The sequence below is a fragment of the Mytilus californianus genome, unplaced genomic scaffold (genome assembly GCF_021869535.1).
Source record: "Mytilus californianus isolate M0D057914Y unplaced genomic scaffold, xbMytCali1.0.p SCAF_7, whole genome shotgun sequence".
NCBI lineage: Eukaryota > Metazoa > Mollusca > Bivalvia > Mytilida > Mytilidae > Mytilus > Mytilus californianus.
The window spans coordinates 13137367-13154666 of record NW_026262723.1 but is presented as its reverse complement, the minus strand read 5'-3'; the positions used below and the strand labels follow the sequence as shown (position 1 = coordinate 13154666).

The 17300-nt window shown below is 33.2% G+C and overlaps 2 long non-coding RNA genes across 2 annotated transcripts; both read right to left on the bottom strand.

The window, feature by feature from the left end:
* Window positions 1–2952: 2952 nt before the first annotated feature.
* LOC127707445 (uncharacterized) lies at window positions 2953–8849 on the bottom strand. The gene is made up of 3 exons (XR_007984857.1): window positions 8803–8849; window positions 4142–4247; window positions 2953–3598 (listed from the first exon to the last, which is right to left on the bottom strand). It is a non-coding gene; the product is annotated as an uncharacterized LOC127707445 (long non-coding RNA).
* Window positions 8850–13980: 5131 nt separating this feature from the next.
* On the bottom strand, window positions 13981–16183 carry LOC127707450 (uncharacterized). Its single transcript, XR_007984862.1, has 2 exons — window positions 15536–16183; window positions 13981–14965 (listed from the first exon to the last, which is right to left on the bottom strand). It is a non-coding gene; the product is annotated as an uncharacterized LOC127707450 (long non-coding RNA).
* Window positions 16184–17300: the final 1117 nt, after the last annotated feature.

Genomic DNA, 17300 nt, shown 5'->3' with positions numbered 1-17300 from the left:
ATTAATGAGGAAATAAGTTTTGAATTAATGAGATACACCTTTTCGTGATGTGTTCTTTAAATTGTGTTGCATCGCATATCAATTAATAACTCACTATAGTCACGTGAGAAAATCTAGACATCACACTCTAGTGGAAGTAGAAAGAAACCATTCAGGTAACAAATTCGATCAGAAATGATACCGCTTAAAATCAATTAATTTGCTCTATCAATTAAATCAACGGTCGGAAAGAATGCACAACGCTGCAAGTGTTAATATGGCGCTACAAAGTCATATAGCGGTACGCTAGCATGTGTTGTTTATGAATCAGGACGTTGTTCAAAAAAGAATTCCAAAATTTTGAAAACATAAAGTTTGTTCAAATATCTAAATTTCACATATTTTAAATTAATGTTGAAAATATTAGCCGTGTATTGAGAAAAGCACAGTTCTTTATTATTTGTGTACTTAGTTTTCATTGACACACTAAAACCCATTATACATTGAAAATAAATAAACAGCGGTTGGTTTCCCTGTCAAACAATTCAGTGAGAGTGAATATTGTTGGAAATCAATTATTGTAAATTTAGAAAATATTACGATGTTTTTATTTATGCTATATAATGCAACAGTTATAAAAATTGAAATTCTTTATTTCACCAATCATAGAACCTTGCGGGTTTAAATTTTATACAATGATTACAATGATTATTTTCTTATGACAATACAATGATATATAATAACATACAACATAATAGAACAACGAATAGTGAGTGCATGCACATGAGAGAGAAAAGTTAATAGGGGAAACAATCAATTTATAGTTAGGATTATTTCCTTGCGTGATCCGTAGGGGTGATTTCTGAATCCATCAAAATGAACACTTAGTAACCAGCAGAATTCCACATTTTCTGCCCTTCATTCAAGTCGCCCTACCTTGCAGAATATATCTACTGTATTAAGTATTAAATTGTCATCGTCCTGATTATGCATTACATATTAATTAGTGGACGTTTAGCAAGCAACTTTCAATACCAAAGTTCTTTCCATAACCGACATTAACATATAATCCAGGAAAATCACTCAGAACGAGGTTCCTTTTTTGACAAATACATGAACATGTGAGGGGTTAAACAAGTTTTTGCGATAATGACCCCATTAATCTCGAGTAAAGGAATAACAAAACTGACGATATCAATTTAGCTAGCAGAAAAGGAGTAAACTCTACAATAGCGTTACAATAAACTTATCAGATATACCAGGATTAGAATTGTGTACGTCAAACCCTAATATTCCAAAAGGTTTTACCAAATGCGAGAACAACATAATGTTGTATAAACAGATAATTTATATTTATGATTATATCAATGTTATTCATGTCAACACAGAAGTTGACGACTGGGCTGATGATACCATTGATATGTCGATGATTAAACTACTTTTATGACGTCTAAAAATACCTCTTTTTTTAATCCGTTCATGTAGAACACCAGAGAAATAGTTCAAGTTCGTAAAAGTTCAAATTCGTAATGCTTACAAGTGTTTTAAGCATACAACAAGGGGTGTGGGGAGGGGTAGGGAATTCATATCGAAATACCTACTCAGATTACACAGAAAACCATTACATGGAATACCATTTGTCGAACCAGTGCAACACTGAGCACATCCCGAGTCGTTTACCCTATTTAATTCGTGTTGTCTTCTTCTCCCAAAACCTATTAGGTTACAAATCTGTAAACCAAAACAAAAAATATTATCGATTTTTTTTTATTTTTTTTTTTTTTTGTTAAATAACAAATGCATTTGATAGCACATAATAATATTGATAAGTGAGTGAAATAGTTTAATTACAGTCTTTATACAGCGATCTAGAACTGACAGTAGTTAAAAGCTAATTGACAATAGAATTAAAAGTTTGGAAACCACCACATTTTAGTGTAAAAAAACTTCATTATGGTCAAGTAATTTCAATTATGTAATGAAATATGAGGCATATCCGTTCATTACGATCAAATATGAGTAAAACGTAAGTGGTATTTAATTGTAATTGTCAAAAAGAGTTTTCATTACCAACATGATCGATGATTCGACCAAAAACCACAAGTCGAAAATAAACAGACAACAATATAAGGCAAAAAACAGTTCACATAATAATACACAGAAAGAAATGTTAATATTGAGAAACACAAAACCAACAGAAACGAAGTACACTCATATCCTCTTGAAGGGTACCTGTTCCCGCTCCAACAATGGTACATATCCCGCTACTCATTGGAACTAAATATTCGGTAGTTAGTCGCATGTTGTATTCGGTCATTAAACAGTCTCCGGGACAAGTTTGCACTTCCGCTGAGTGCAAAAGTTGTCACCTTAATTTTTGGAGTTAAGTCAAAATGAAGTTGATAACTCGGTTGGTATTGGTTCCCTGATATTTGTCCTAAAAAATTTTGGCTCTAGCACCACTGTTGAAAAAGTTATGCCCCTTTTTTCAACAATTTCCTCAGAGGAAAAGTAGTTTTCCTCAAGGGAAATCAAATTTCCCTGAAGGAAAAAGATTTTTCCTTAAGGGAAATTGTATTTTCCTCAAGGGAAAAAGATTTCCCTTAGGGAATTTGCTGCATTAATATTTCCTTTCAGGAAATTCTATTTCCTGTGAGGAAATTTGCGGCTTCAAATTTTCCTTTGAGGAAATACTTTTTCCTGTGAGGAAATTTGCGGCTTTAAATTTTCCTTTGAGGAAATACTTTTTCCTGTGAGGAAATTTTGTCAACAGCAATTTCCTGTGAGGAAATTTTTGACAAACACTTTTCCTTGAGGGAAAATTCAAGACCACAAATTTCCTCTAAGGAAAACATTGTTCTCCAAATTTCCTCTATGGAAATTTCTCTTATTCAATTTTCCTCTATGAAAATTTCATAACAGTAAAAACAGTATGAATATATTTTTTCCTGAGACTGAATAATTGATACAAAAGATAATTAAAACTTTAATAAAATGTTCACTGATGAGTAACATGACATACAAAAACAATAGGCTAGCTGTTTGAGACAATACAATAATAAGCAAAACGCTATGAATATCATACTATTTGTGATGTTATTAATATTGTGCTCATATTTGCGGATTAAATAAAATAACCACTTTTCATGTTAATTTAACTTTTCTGCTGCGTACAATTATTCAATCCCCTACAAAACAGTTCAGTGCATAAATAATTCCATCCACCAGACATCTTCCTTCAATTGGTAGAGAATACATTTTTGCAATTTGTTCTTCAAACATCTTCCTCTATATAGTTGATATGACAGAGCTATGTACATAAATGGAATGGAAAAAGCAGGTGTTTATTTCGACAAAAAAATACTATTTTTTCTACATTTCTCCCTAATCCTTCAGTGTAGGTTGTTGCAATTACACAATTGTGTTCTTGTGCATCTATGATTGTACTTCATATTGTTTACAGCCATTTTGTAGAAATTTCCTATTTTCTTTTTCCAGGTAAGCACACATTTCATTTCACATTAATCCAATTAGCACACAATGTAGAAAAGTATTAACCTTAAGTTTCCTCTTCTGTATTGATCTGTTGATGATCATGAAAACCAAGAAGTCTCTGCACCTATAAATACACAAAATATAAATTGAGAAAAAAACAGCAGTATGAAATAAGCTTATTTTATCATGTTTAATATAAACATTTTGAGAAACTTAAATTTGATATTCCTACTTATCATGATTATGAGTTCTGTTATTTCAGTGCTTTGTGTCCACGACTTAATATCAGTCGTTTTAGTGCCTTGCAGTGATAATGAGTTGAGCCACTTGCAACAGTTTTTACAGTTTGTTCATATGTTGTGCTATTTGAACCACTGTCCTAGATTATGGTTAGGTGGAGTGCTCACAGACATGATTTTTTTATTACTTGTTATTGGCTTTGAACTAATTTGGATTGTTTAAATCTTTTCATGTTGGGGTCTTTATTGGCTGACTTATAAGGTATGGGTTTTCTCATTATCGAAGGCCGTCATTGGTCTTTAATTGCTTGCATCCACTTCATTGAACTCTGGTGGATAGATAACTCATTTACCATACCACATCTTCTTATTTTTATAATAGTCATCATTCAAGGGCAATCACTTTTATTATATAGAAGTGGTCTTACCATTTAGGCCTTGTTGTCTTCTGTTTATCTTGTTTTGCTGATTATTTCTATTGTACAGTTGTAATTGTTTATATTTTTCTTTATCTTCTATATTTCTTGCCCTAAACTTAAAAAAGGTAAAAACTATAATTTAATGACAGTCACTATGACTATTATTATACATCAGTATGTGTTTTTCTATGTACCATGATATAAAAAAGAATGAAATATTTGTGCTATTTCATTTCACAGAATATTTGCCAGTCAACAGTTTCAAAGACATAACCACGGTCAATAGTTTAACAAACAAACATTCCTGTACTTTTTCATCGTGTTCATACTAATTTTTCAATGGACGTGATTAACTATTCTTCTATGATTTGTGTGCTTGACAACATTAAACTCTGAAATATTGTTAACAGTATAATCTGTATGTGTCTGTCGTCAAAATTTCAAATTAATATATTACTTACAGAAGCAATTAAAACAAGAGGCTCACAAAATGAATGTGGTCTAAGAACTTAAAAATTTTTAATTTACCTATTCAAACCGTATCATTATTATTTGCTTTTATATATAAATCAGAAATAACCAATTTAAAATGGAAAATTTTAAAGAAAACAAAAGGAAAAAAAGTAAAAAAAATCCCCCCAAATTTTTTGAACCCCCTTATGATTCATCACCCCCAAACTCAATCCCAGCCTTCCCTATGTGGTACGGTACTTTGCAGTACAATTTCAGAGAGATCCATACACTTGAACACAAAGTTATTGTCTGGAAACAAGAAAAATGCTTGTTTTTTGGCCCCTTTTTGGTCCCAAATTCCTAAACGTTTAGGGCAATTACCCCCAACCTCAATCCCAGCTTTCCCCCTGTGATATGGAACCTTGTAGTACACTTTCATAAAGATCCATACACTTGAACACGTTATTGTCCTAAAACTAGCAAAATGCTTGTTTTTTGCCCTAAATTCCTAAAATTTTGAGGCAATTACCCCCAAAATCAATCCCAGCCTTCCCTTTGTGGTATGGTACCTTGCAGTACAATTTCAGAGAGATCCATACACTTGAACACAAGTTATTGTCTGGAAACTAGAAAAATGCTTATTTTTGGCCCCTTATTCCTAAAAATTTGGGCAATTACCCCCAAAATCAATTCCAGCTTTCCCTTTGTGATATGGAACCTTGTAGTACAATTCAGAAAGATCCATACACTTACACACAAGTTATTGTCATGAAACTAGAAAAATGCTTGTTTTTTACCCCTTTTTTTTTGCCCCTAATTCCTAAAATTTTGAGGCAATTACCCCCAAAATCAATCCCAGCATTCCCTTTGTGATATGGAATCTTGTGGTACAATGTCAGAGAGATCCATACACTAACACACAAGTTATGTCCGGAAGTTACAAAAATGCTTATTTTTGGCCCGTAATTCCTTAACTGTTGGTACCATAACCCCCAAAATCAATCCCAACCTTCCTTTTGTGGTATTGAACCTTAAGGTAAAATTTCATCGAGATCCATTAACTTCAACTAAAGTTAGAGTGTGAAAACCAATGTGTCTTTGGACGACGATGACGCCGCCAACGTCAACGTCATACCAATATTTTGACCACAAAATAAAAACTGCAGTTTCCTTAAAATTACCAATCTAGTGGCAGCAACCCAACAATGGATTGTTAGATTCATCTGAAAATTTAATGGCTGATAGAACTTGACATAATGAACAATTTTACCTCACATAAGATTTGCTCTAAATGCTTTAGTGTTTGAGATATAATCCCAAAACTGTATTTTACCCCTATGTTCTATTTTTAGACATGGCAGCCATGTTTATTGATGAAACAGAAAATAAAACACAAGCTTTATTCTAAATACCCTAAGGATCATTCAGCCTCAGTTTGGTTCGAATTGGTTCAGTAGTTTCAGATGAGAAGATTTTTTAAAGTTAGAAAACATGATAAACAAATTGTGTAAAATTGTCGTTAAAGTGCAATAACTCCTTAAGAGGTCCATTGACAATTTTGGTTATAAAAACTTATCTGTAGATCTTACTTTGATGAACATTTTTGCTGTTTACAGTTAATCTTTATCATTAATAATATTAAAGATAATAACCAAAAAATGCAAATATTTCTTGAAATTACCAATTAAGTGACAGCAACCCAACAATCATGACAATGGGTTATTACATTCATCAGAAAATTTCAGGGCTGATAGAACTTTGAATACCTAATGAACAATTAACTCTGTGTCAGATTTGATCTAAATGCTTTGGGTTTTGAGATAAAAGCCAAAAACTGCATTTATCCCTATGTTCATATTTAGCCATGACAACCATGTAACAAAACACAAACTTTATTGTAAATACCCTAAAGATCATTCAGCTTAAGTTTGGTAGGAATTGGTTCAGTAGAGGAGAAGATGTATGAAATAGTTTACACCCGACGGACGCCAACTGGTTGACGAAAAACAACGACAGACGACGACGGACGCCAAGTGATGGCAAAATCACACTGTTCCTTCAGAACGATGAGCAAAAAGGCAAATTTAAAAAATTGCGCTGGCTCTATCCAAAAGAGATTTTAACAGTGTAGTGTACTATTTTTGGGACAGGACATATTAACATAATAGAAAAATATATAAGCTATAACTCAAAATATGGACAATTTTATGTTTAAAGGGTCTTTAATTTAGTTTGACAACTTCACAGACATACTAATATTTGACCTTTTCAAACTATACCAAATCACTACTTAGGCCCCAAAAAATATATTGTCTGTTTAAGGTTACATACTTTTAAAAAAAGGCTAGGTAGGTCGGTATTTCCATTTTATTTTATTTTTTCATTTTATTTTTTGCGACATGATTTTGAGTCATGCCGTTTCGTCTTGTCGTGGTCTGAGTTGATCCTTGGCCAATTTTACCCGTTATTTTAATGATTTTTTCCCTTGGTTATTGGTTGGGGGAAAAAATGGCGGCAAAGTGTTTATTTCATCACATGAGTCACGAATTTCCTTATAACAGCTGTCATATTCATGATTGTGAACATTGGGATGTATCAGGCAATTGATTTATATTATTGGCAACACAAACTTCATTTTTGACACGAGTTCAGTTAATTTTTGCTTTTACGACGGAAATAAAATGACTTAGGGTCGGCGCTCAAAAGGACGGTCGGTCGGATAACCGTAAACAGACATATATTTTTGTTTGGCCTTAAGGATGTTCGCTACTCCGTTTCAAAATAACAAGCTTTTTAAAAGAATATGAATAAAGGAACTAAAAAAACAGAAAAAATGAAGGGTCCGTGTGCTTGTTTTTAAGATATAAGCCATTAAAAATTTGGCGGGAAGTGATTCTCTCTAAGATTTTTCATACACTTAACACTGGCACCTTTTTCTTTCAAAAGCTATGGAAAACTAACAAGGATTTTATAAGATTTTCAAATATGGCTTTTTAAACTATGTAATAAAAATATGAAAAGAAAAGTAGGGGTTTGTGGGGAAAATTTTTTAATGGCACTGCATAGATAAAACCAGAGGATTCCGAATATCTGGTAAAAATGTTATTCATCTGCAATAAATTTGGAAGGAGTATGAAAATAATTTGCAAGTTATACACTATATCCACACTAGACACCTAATAGAGTAAAAATAATAATTTTAATCAAACTTGGCATGAACTAAGATTAGAGAATTATAAGACAGTTTACCTAGTTTCATGGCAATAGCATATATACATTAAAGACTATAAGTTTGAACTTTGGGTGTTAATTTTTTGCCGTTTAAAGTTTAACGTTTAACTATCAAAATTTGGGCCTACATAATTTAAATATTGCAAAAAATTGCTTTTTAAATGTCTTTATAACTATTTATATATAATTGTGTGTCACATGTATGTACATAATGTATTTTAATGTAAAGCAGCTCAATACTCATTTGCTGTCTCAGATTTATTTTAACTCTTCAAAAGTCGAATTTATATGAGTCTATGCCTAAAATTAGAGATTTCAAAATTAAGCGGGGGGGAGCTGCTAATATAAAAATTCTTCATGTATATTTAAAAAATTATTTGTATTTCAAAAGGAAAGAAAGCTACTTATCTGCTTATAGCATACCACATGAGTAGAACAAGGTCCCATTAGGCCATGGAAGACTGAATAACATTTAAGGTCAATATATTAGGCAGTAACACATTTTTACATGTATATGAAAAGGCATACACATAAGCTAGAGGAAATAAAAAGTGTTTCTTTTTGGTAATTTGTAGGCTAAGGCGACATCATACAAGAAGTATGAGTGATTCTCAAACTAAAATAAAATAATTTCATCCCCCTACTTCATTGTACTTACTTTTTATGCATAAAAAATATAAATAAATAAATTTTAAAGTAATACATGGTCCACACTATGAAATCTTTTTGTAAAAAATGAAAATCAATGAATGATAACTGTGTACTTGGGCTAACAATTAAGATTTCACATGCTGAAATGTCTCGTCAGTCCAATCTCAATCAGTGAAATAAACTATTGTTTGGTTTTTTTAAAGTCATATGGAAGTAGTCCAAATAATTATGACGCATTGCAAGGCTTTTTTTCTCTCTCTCTGACGCCGTAGGAAGGAGAAGTGAGTTGACATAACATGTATGTTATCATGCAAAATCAACAGTAATGAGTATACCTTTGATTGTCATCGTCACTGCAAATGGATCATTATTACTAGGGGGAATGGAATCAATAAATTGATCGGATCCGATATGAAGTTCCCAGTAACGGAGAACCTCAAACTTTGAGGTATTATTATTAGTGTCGGTGGTCTCACAAATGAATCAGGGTGAATTGCAGGTACATTAATTAGCAGAGAATAGACAATTATCAACTTGTTATTCATTATCTCGCAGTTATTTACGGTTAATTAGCTGTATATATATCCCAAAACAGGTGCTCGGAGCTAGTACTAGTCTATCATGTCTATGACTTTTAAGTAACAATTATATTTATATTCACAATCAGTGGCGGATCGAAGGGGGATGGGATCCGGGGGTTTGATTCCCCTTTTTGTGAACGATCATTGCATTTAATCAGAGACATATATGTCTCTGATTTAATGGAGACATATTTTTCAGTGGCGGATCCAGAACTTTTTGTAAGGGGGGTGGGGGCGCTGACTGATCTAAAGGGGGGGGGGGGCCCGCTCCAGTGATTCACTATATAATCAACCAAATTTTTTCCACCAAAGGGGGGCCCAGGCCCCCCCCCCCCCCCCCCCCCCTGGATCTGCCTATGTATTAAGACCCCCTTTATCCTGGCTAGAATCGGCCCTGATATTACATGTAAATCAAGTCCCGGGTTAATTACTGTTAGCATAATATTTAGCATAACGGTAATCACAAAGAGTGTGGTAATTTTAAAAAGGACGAGGATTTATAAATATACAATTCTTGAAGAGGGGGAGAGTGCACTTCACGATGATCGAAAAAAAAGTGCCTTGCATGTTATTTTCATCATCTTGTCTGAAACAGTCTGAATAATGAGCTTCAAGGCGAAGCGCGAAAATAAGTCATGTGAAATACTAACGTTGTACGGACAAACCCTTAAATCCCTCAATGTTATGTCAAATGAATTATAGCGAGAAAAAGTAAATTTAATTTAATATCAAAACTAAATATTTGTTATATTTCGCTCCTGATTTCTCAAGAAATCATAGAATCAACCAATGTATAAATTTCAATTATGCATGTCTGTGTGAGATCCATTTCATGAGACCAAGGATTTCTATAAGAATGTAGGACAGAAAGTCACAGGACAAAAAGTCACAGACAAAAAGTCACGGACAACAAGTCACAGGACAAAAAAGTCACAATTCAGTTTTGAGATTATTTTTCTTTAAACGAGAAAACACTAATTTTAAAAATATTATTTTTGTTTTTTTCTTCAACTATTATATATGAAGCAACTTTGTAATTAAAATTTATTCAATAAATGTCAATAAGGATCAAATAATTGTTATGAAAACAAAATGTCAAAGTGGCTTCGTACTTAAATGGCTTCATTGTGCCAAGAAATATATCCTTTGCATGATTAAAATTTAATAAATTTTCATTTTTCAAGGCTTATGAACAATGTCCTAAACTTACTCAAAGCACGAAAGCGCTGTAAAGGCAGTTCATTACAGGTTGTGTGTATTTTAAATCCAGTTATATCATTATCTTGCATAGTACAGTGTACTTATCAGAGGTGGCTTTCAGTATTTAAGATTTAGAGTTCTCTAATGATATTGAATAAGTTTTATGAATGTCATATTCTGAGCACTATATGAAGGCGATTGTTCTCACTTGTTTATGAACTAGTGCATTATGTCCAGTTTGTACCTTTTTTATCTATGTTTATAGTCAAATTAGTTATCAAAGGTACCAGGATTATAATTTAATACGCCAGACGTGTGTTTCGTCTACATAAGACTCATCAGTGACGTTCAGATCAAAATAGTAACAAAGCCAAACAAGTACAAAGTTGAAGAGCATTGAGGACCCATAATTCCAAAAAGTTGTGCCAAATACGGCTAAGGAAATCTATTCCTTGGATAAGAAAATCCTTAGTTTTTTCATTGGCAATCATAACACATCTCCTTATTTATATAATGATCTATATTCAACGACCTCAGGTACAAAAAAAATGTATGTAACTAAACTATGATGGGAAACCTTTGACTTCTTTCTTTATATAAACTTTTGATTTGGTACCATAGAACTATGTAGAATAAATGTACATTGCAACATGTCAACTCTTTCAACTCCAAGAAAAATTATATTTCCAAGCATAAAGTAATTTATGAATGAAATAAAATGCTCCGCTGGGGCGCAGCTTGATACGACCGCAGAGGTCGAACCCTGAACAGTTGGGGCAAGTATGAACACAACATTCAAGCTTGATTCAGCACTGAATTTGGATTGTAATTAAATATTTGACACAGCATAGGTTTCTGACACAGAATGAAAGTGGTCTAAGATACTTAAAAAAATTTAATTTACCTATTCAAACCATATCATTCTATTTGCTTTTATATATAAATCAGAAATAACCAATTTAAAATGGAAAATTTTAAAGAAAAAAAAGGAAAAAGAATCCCCCCCTAATTTTTTGAACCCCCTTATGATTCATCACCCCAAAACTCAATCCCAGCCTTCCCTTTGTGGTATGGTACCTTGCAGTACAATTTCAGAGAGATCCATACACTTGAACACATGTTATTGTCTGGAAACTAGAAAAATGCTTGTTTTTTGGCCCCTTTTTGGTCCCAAATTCCTTAACGTTTAGGGCAATTACCCCCAAACTCAAACCCAGCTTTCCCTTTGTGATATGGAACCTTGTAGTACAATTTCATAAAGATCCATACACTAACACACAAGTTATTGCCATGAAACTAGAAAAATGCTTGTTTTTTGCCCCTTTTTGGCCCCTAATATTCCTAAAATTTGGAGGCAATTACCCCCAAATTCAATCCCAGCATTCCCTTTGTGATATGGAACCATGTGATACAATGTTAGAGAGATCCATAGACTTACACACAAGCTATTGTCATGAAACTAGAAAAATGCTTGTTTTTTGTCCCTTTTTGGCCCCTAATTCCTAAAATTTGGAGGCAATTACCCCCAAAATCAATCCCAGCATTCCCTTTGTGGTATGGTACCTTGCAGTACAATTTCAGAGAGATCCATACACTTGAACACAAGTTATTGTCTGGAAACTAGGAAAATGCTTATTTTTGGCCCCTTATTCCTAAACTTTTTGGGCAATTACCCCCAAACTCAATTCCAGCTTTCCCTTTGTGATATGGAACCTTGTAGTACAATTTCATAAAGATCCATACACTTACACACAAGTTATTGCCATGAAACTAGAAAAATGCTTGTTTTTTGCCCCTTTTTGGCCCCTAATTCCTAAAATTTGGAGGCAATTACCCCCAAATTCAATCCCAGCATTCCCTTTGTTATATGGAACCTTGTGATACAATGTCAGAGAGATCCATAGACTTGCACACAAGTTATTGTCATGAAACTAGAAAAATGCTTGTTTTTTGCCCCTTTTTGGCCCCTAATTCCTAAAATTTGGAGGCAATTACCCCCAAAAATCAATCCCAGCATTCCCTTTGTGATATGGAACCTTGTGGTACAATGTCAGAGAGATCCATACACTTACACACAAGTTATGTCTGGAAGTTACAAAAATGCTTATTTTTGGCCCCTAATTCCTTAACTGTTGGTACCATAACCCCCAAAATCAATCCCCACTTTCCTTTTGTGGTATTGAACCTTATTTTAAAATTTCATTGAGATCCATTCACTTAAACTAAAGTTAGAGTGCGAAAACTAATGTGTCTTTGGACGACGACGCCGGACGACGATGATGCCAACGTCATACCAATATACGACCACAAAAATTTTTTTGCGGTCGTATAAAAAGGAGTTCTTAATTAAGAAATAAACTGATTCGCTGAGCGCAGCTGGATACACCCGCAGAGGTACTACCCTGAACAGCTGGGGCAACAATGGACACAATATTCAAGCTCGATACAGGTCTGAATTTGGATTGTAATTAAATGTTTGACATATTATAGTTTCTGAATAAATGTAGTCAATGAACTTGAAATCGGTTATATGAATTGAATTTATATTCAATTAAAGAGTTCTTGCTGTTGTGCAATACACTGTGCTGTTGTGCAATACTTAATAAATCTGTTGCCAGACTATAAACAAATAAAGTTCAATTTCTTCTCAATGTCATATTTGAAATTTATGAAAATCAATAGGGAGATTACATCAATAGCTATAAATAATTCACCAAAGTTTCATGTGAACTGCTTAAAGCATTTTTGAGTTGTTGTCCAAAAACTGGAAAATCCCCCCTTTTTTAATGAATAAAACCCCATAACTCAGAAATGTAAAATCTAAAATTTATAAAATTCTAAAGGGAGCTTACGGATTGATAATTTAGTCTTAGATGCAAGATTTTTTTATCAGTTGTTAGTGGCTTTGAACTAGCTGTTAGTAACTGCGAGTACTCTCAGATTTGTACTTAGTGTCTTTTTGTTGTTTGGATGTACAACTACCCGACCACGTCCACTTGTATTTGTATTTATCCATCTGATGAGTTTAGCCTCTTTCAACTGATTTTTATAGTTCTTTCTTATATTGTACTGTTACACCACTGTCCCAGGTTAGGGGGAGGGTTGGGATCCCGCTAACATGTTTAAGCCCGCCACATTCTGTATGTACATTTTTTGTACATGTATGTGCCTGTCCCAAGTCAGGAGCCTATAAAAGTGTAATTCAGTGGTTGTCGTTTGTTTATGTGTTGCATATTTGTTATATTTGTTCATTTTTTTACATAAAATAGGCCGTTAGTTTTCTTGTTTGAATTGTTTTACATTGTCATTTCTGGGCCTTTTATAGCTGACTGTGCAGTATGGGCTTTGCTCATTGTTGAAGGCCGTACTGTGACCTATAGCTGTTAATTTCTGTGTCATTTGGTCTCTTGTGCATGTGTGGAGAGTTGTCTCATTGGCAATCATACCACATCTTCTTTTTTATATTTACATCAACAGATATAAAAAATTCACCAAAGTCAAGGTGAGACAACAAAACTTAGTTGTAAGATCTCTGAAATTTTTTACAGGGTACGAGTTTTTCTCATTGTTGGAGATTGTACGGTGACAGTAACACCTGTAACTGCTTAAACCCATTTCTTGTGCACTTTAGTTTGATAAACTCACTGAATATCATACCACATCTCCTTATTTTTATATGCATTACAATTTACATGTGCATGTAATTGTAAATATATATATATCAGAACAAAATTCATTGCGTCACTTTTATTTATGCATCCTTTGGCACAATACAAGTTCTAAAATTACACAACATAAAACAACTAAATGTTATTTCAGATGAAAGTTTTGTTTCAGTTCCATTCATAGGATTTATTAGAATTTTGTATGTTTTGCCAAGTCCAATTATTCGCTCTATGTGACATAGAGACATAGTTGACTAAACCACCAGGTGTCCAACATTCAAGAATTTTCAGTGTTTCTGTTTTTATTTGATGAAAAGGTTGCCTGAGCTCTAGGAGCTTTAGGTTTTATCACGGGATATTCTGTGCTGTCAATAATAATCCAAGTCGTAGGAAACTTTAATTTGAAGTTGGATGGTGAAAAATACCTGACTAAACCACTAGATGGCCAAGTGTTAGCCTCACACCACTGTTTAGACATAAAAACAATCCATGTATACACAATATTCTTAACACTAGATTCAATCTAGAATCTAGACAGTTCAAAGTTGGTTGTATGATGCCTCAATTTCATCAAAGTCATAAAAAAACTGATTTTCAACTGACACCCTATCAATTTGAAAATATATGTATCTCAAACAATGTGCTGCTGGACCAAGTGGGGTCAAAACAAATAAAAATTTAGTATACAACTCTAAACCGGTATAAAAATGCATGGCTGTGTCAAGTGTCTTCATTTCAAAATTCTCTGCGGAAAACATAGGCATTGATGGTGTTTGCGTAATTCCATCTGTGAAGCTCAACATTAGCTCGGCAGTTGGTGGTGGACAGTCATAAATCCTTTCTGCAGTATGAATGACTTCTTCAGGAAAACCAACTTTAAAATCAAAACTTTCCTCTAGATTTCTACTACAATATTCATCGTTTAGTTCTTTTGTTTTCACAGGAAACTGCCCTGATTTTTCTTTTTGCGGACGATTCAGTCTCTTGCTTGGTCCAGGAAAATAGGCTGGGAATTGCAGTAGACTTAAGTCTCTGTATGGTGGGTTTGCGCCCTGAAAAAGGTTATAAAACATTAGTTTTTTTATAATTAAATGAACTTCCATTAGCAATGTATACTTTGTACTACCTGGCGAAATATTAACTAGATTTATTCATTACAATCTGGATAAAACTATGTTTGCCTGATTCAATGTATGTTATGTAAATCCAAAGGACAAACAATGAGAGACTTATGCAACAAACGTACATTGTTTGTACCTAAATAACTATAATATAGATGAGAGCATGTCATTGTTTTGTTCCTGTTAACATTGTCATTGATATTTTTCAAGAAAGTCTATGAGGCATAGCTTATGCATTTCTGTCATTACTACATTAGCATAATTACTGCTAAAATAATTCTCAGTATGATATACCTCTTGTAAGAAATCATTATAATTGTAGCAATCACCAAAAAATCTCAAACAGATCACATTGAATCGTAATCCAAAAAATTATGACGTCTTGAATTACCCACCCCCTTTTATTCTAAAACGATAATTGCGGTTGTAAACAGACTTTGGTTTATTCGCATGGAGATTACATATATAACTATATATTTCACAAAGAAAATAGAGTTTTACCATGAATAGTTTCCTGCACGTAGTCTTTTTCAGTAAAACGTGCCTTGCAAACAACAGCTGATTGAGATGGACTCCACGATATCATCGTGTTCTCGTCCAATCTGCGTATGGGCCATGGCGTTGATCCAACTTTTCCTTCTTTTTAAGTCATTTGGAAATGCATGTCCTCCTCTTAAATGACATCCAGGTACACAACAACAAGTACTTGGCATCGTTAATTAAAAATATAACTGAAATAGTTGCACAGTGCAGAAACCGGAAGAAGAGGAACAGGATCCGCTACCACGGCGCCACCTATTCAGGAACGATAATTTGCTACTTTATATAACTGCGAAAATAACGTTAGACGGGTTCACGTGCATAAACAGAAATGCGCTTTAAATTGTATAATATAATTCATGTTCAGTCGACCTTTAATTATTATATCAACGACTGAAATGATTTATAAACATCTAGATTGCAGATAACACTCGAAATTAACCCGAGCTCTTTCCACACGGAATTCAAATAATTCTAGTTTGTCAATCGGTTGACTGCTTATAATGCAAAATACTAATATATCAAAAGTTTTTAAAACTAACAAAACACAATGATCGTTTCTCTATTTCCCAATGTAAATGAAATGAAACAAAACACATTTTATATCGCAATAAGAAGAGGAGAGAATTCAACATTTCCGGATCTACTTGGAGTCTAATGACCCCCCACGTAGATAAGTTGGATATCGCGGAAGGAAGGATTAACCCGGCAACTAGAAAGGCATTAAAGCACTGCCTTTAAAAATGAATATATGAAACAAAAAGAAAATATTTCAATATCTTTCTCTTATATATTCAAATAATTGTCAACAAATTATTTGTGACTTTTTGTCCTATTAAATTTGTGACTTTATGTCCTGTGACTTTTTGTCCGTTTACCTTCTATAAAATCCTTGATGGGACCCTTTATATATATATATGTCTCTGATACAGTTTTCTATTTTCCCCGGAAAAATATTTAAAAATATATAATCTTTTGGGAAATAATCCGATTTTGTTGAATTATTTCCTTTCATAATTATGATAAATCCTTTTAGTTCTTCAATTTTAAATTAAAATAAATATTTCATTTTGATCTAACAACAAACTTTTTAAATTGTAGTGGCATGGTCAGTCAACTGATTAGTTGCATGGCTGATTACCAGCTTACTGGTGACCCAGTAATTTTCCATATGACAGTGGCGTGTACCCTTAGGGTGTGTATAACTTATTTTGAATACCTTAATTTTCTGGGGAACATCCTGTCCACGTGTAATACTTAGTATATATTGCAACAGATGACATTAAACAAATTTTCTTTGTAGCATCGGTGTCCATTTCATGTTCAACCACTCAAAATTTTCACAAAAAAGATAATATAATAAAATCATTAAAAAAAAAGATTAAAAAAACACTAGCAAATAAACTTCGCAATGAGTAAACGGGCATTTGTGTTTTAAAGGGCTTATTTCCAGTGAATATATTTTATACTAGATAACTAGACCTGAGATAACTTTTGTTTTTGTAATATATATTTTATTATTTTCATATCATTCTCAAATCTCGATCATCTTAAATAAAGATGTATAAAAAATAATTTTGTTTTATCTCATAAATATATGGTTAATCATAATTGTTACAAATTATAAAATAGTAAGTCAATGCCCGATGTGCCGCCGTCTGTTGCAAAACAACGATTTAATCTTTTAAATGAAAGACGTGCACTGCCTTCATCGGAACAGAGGAAA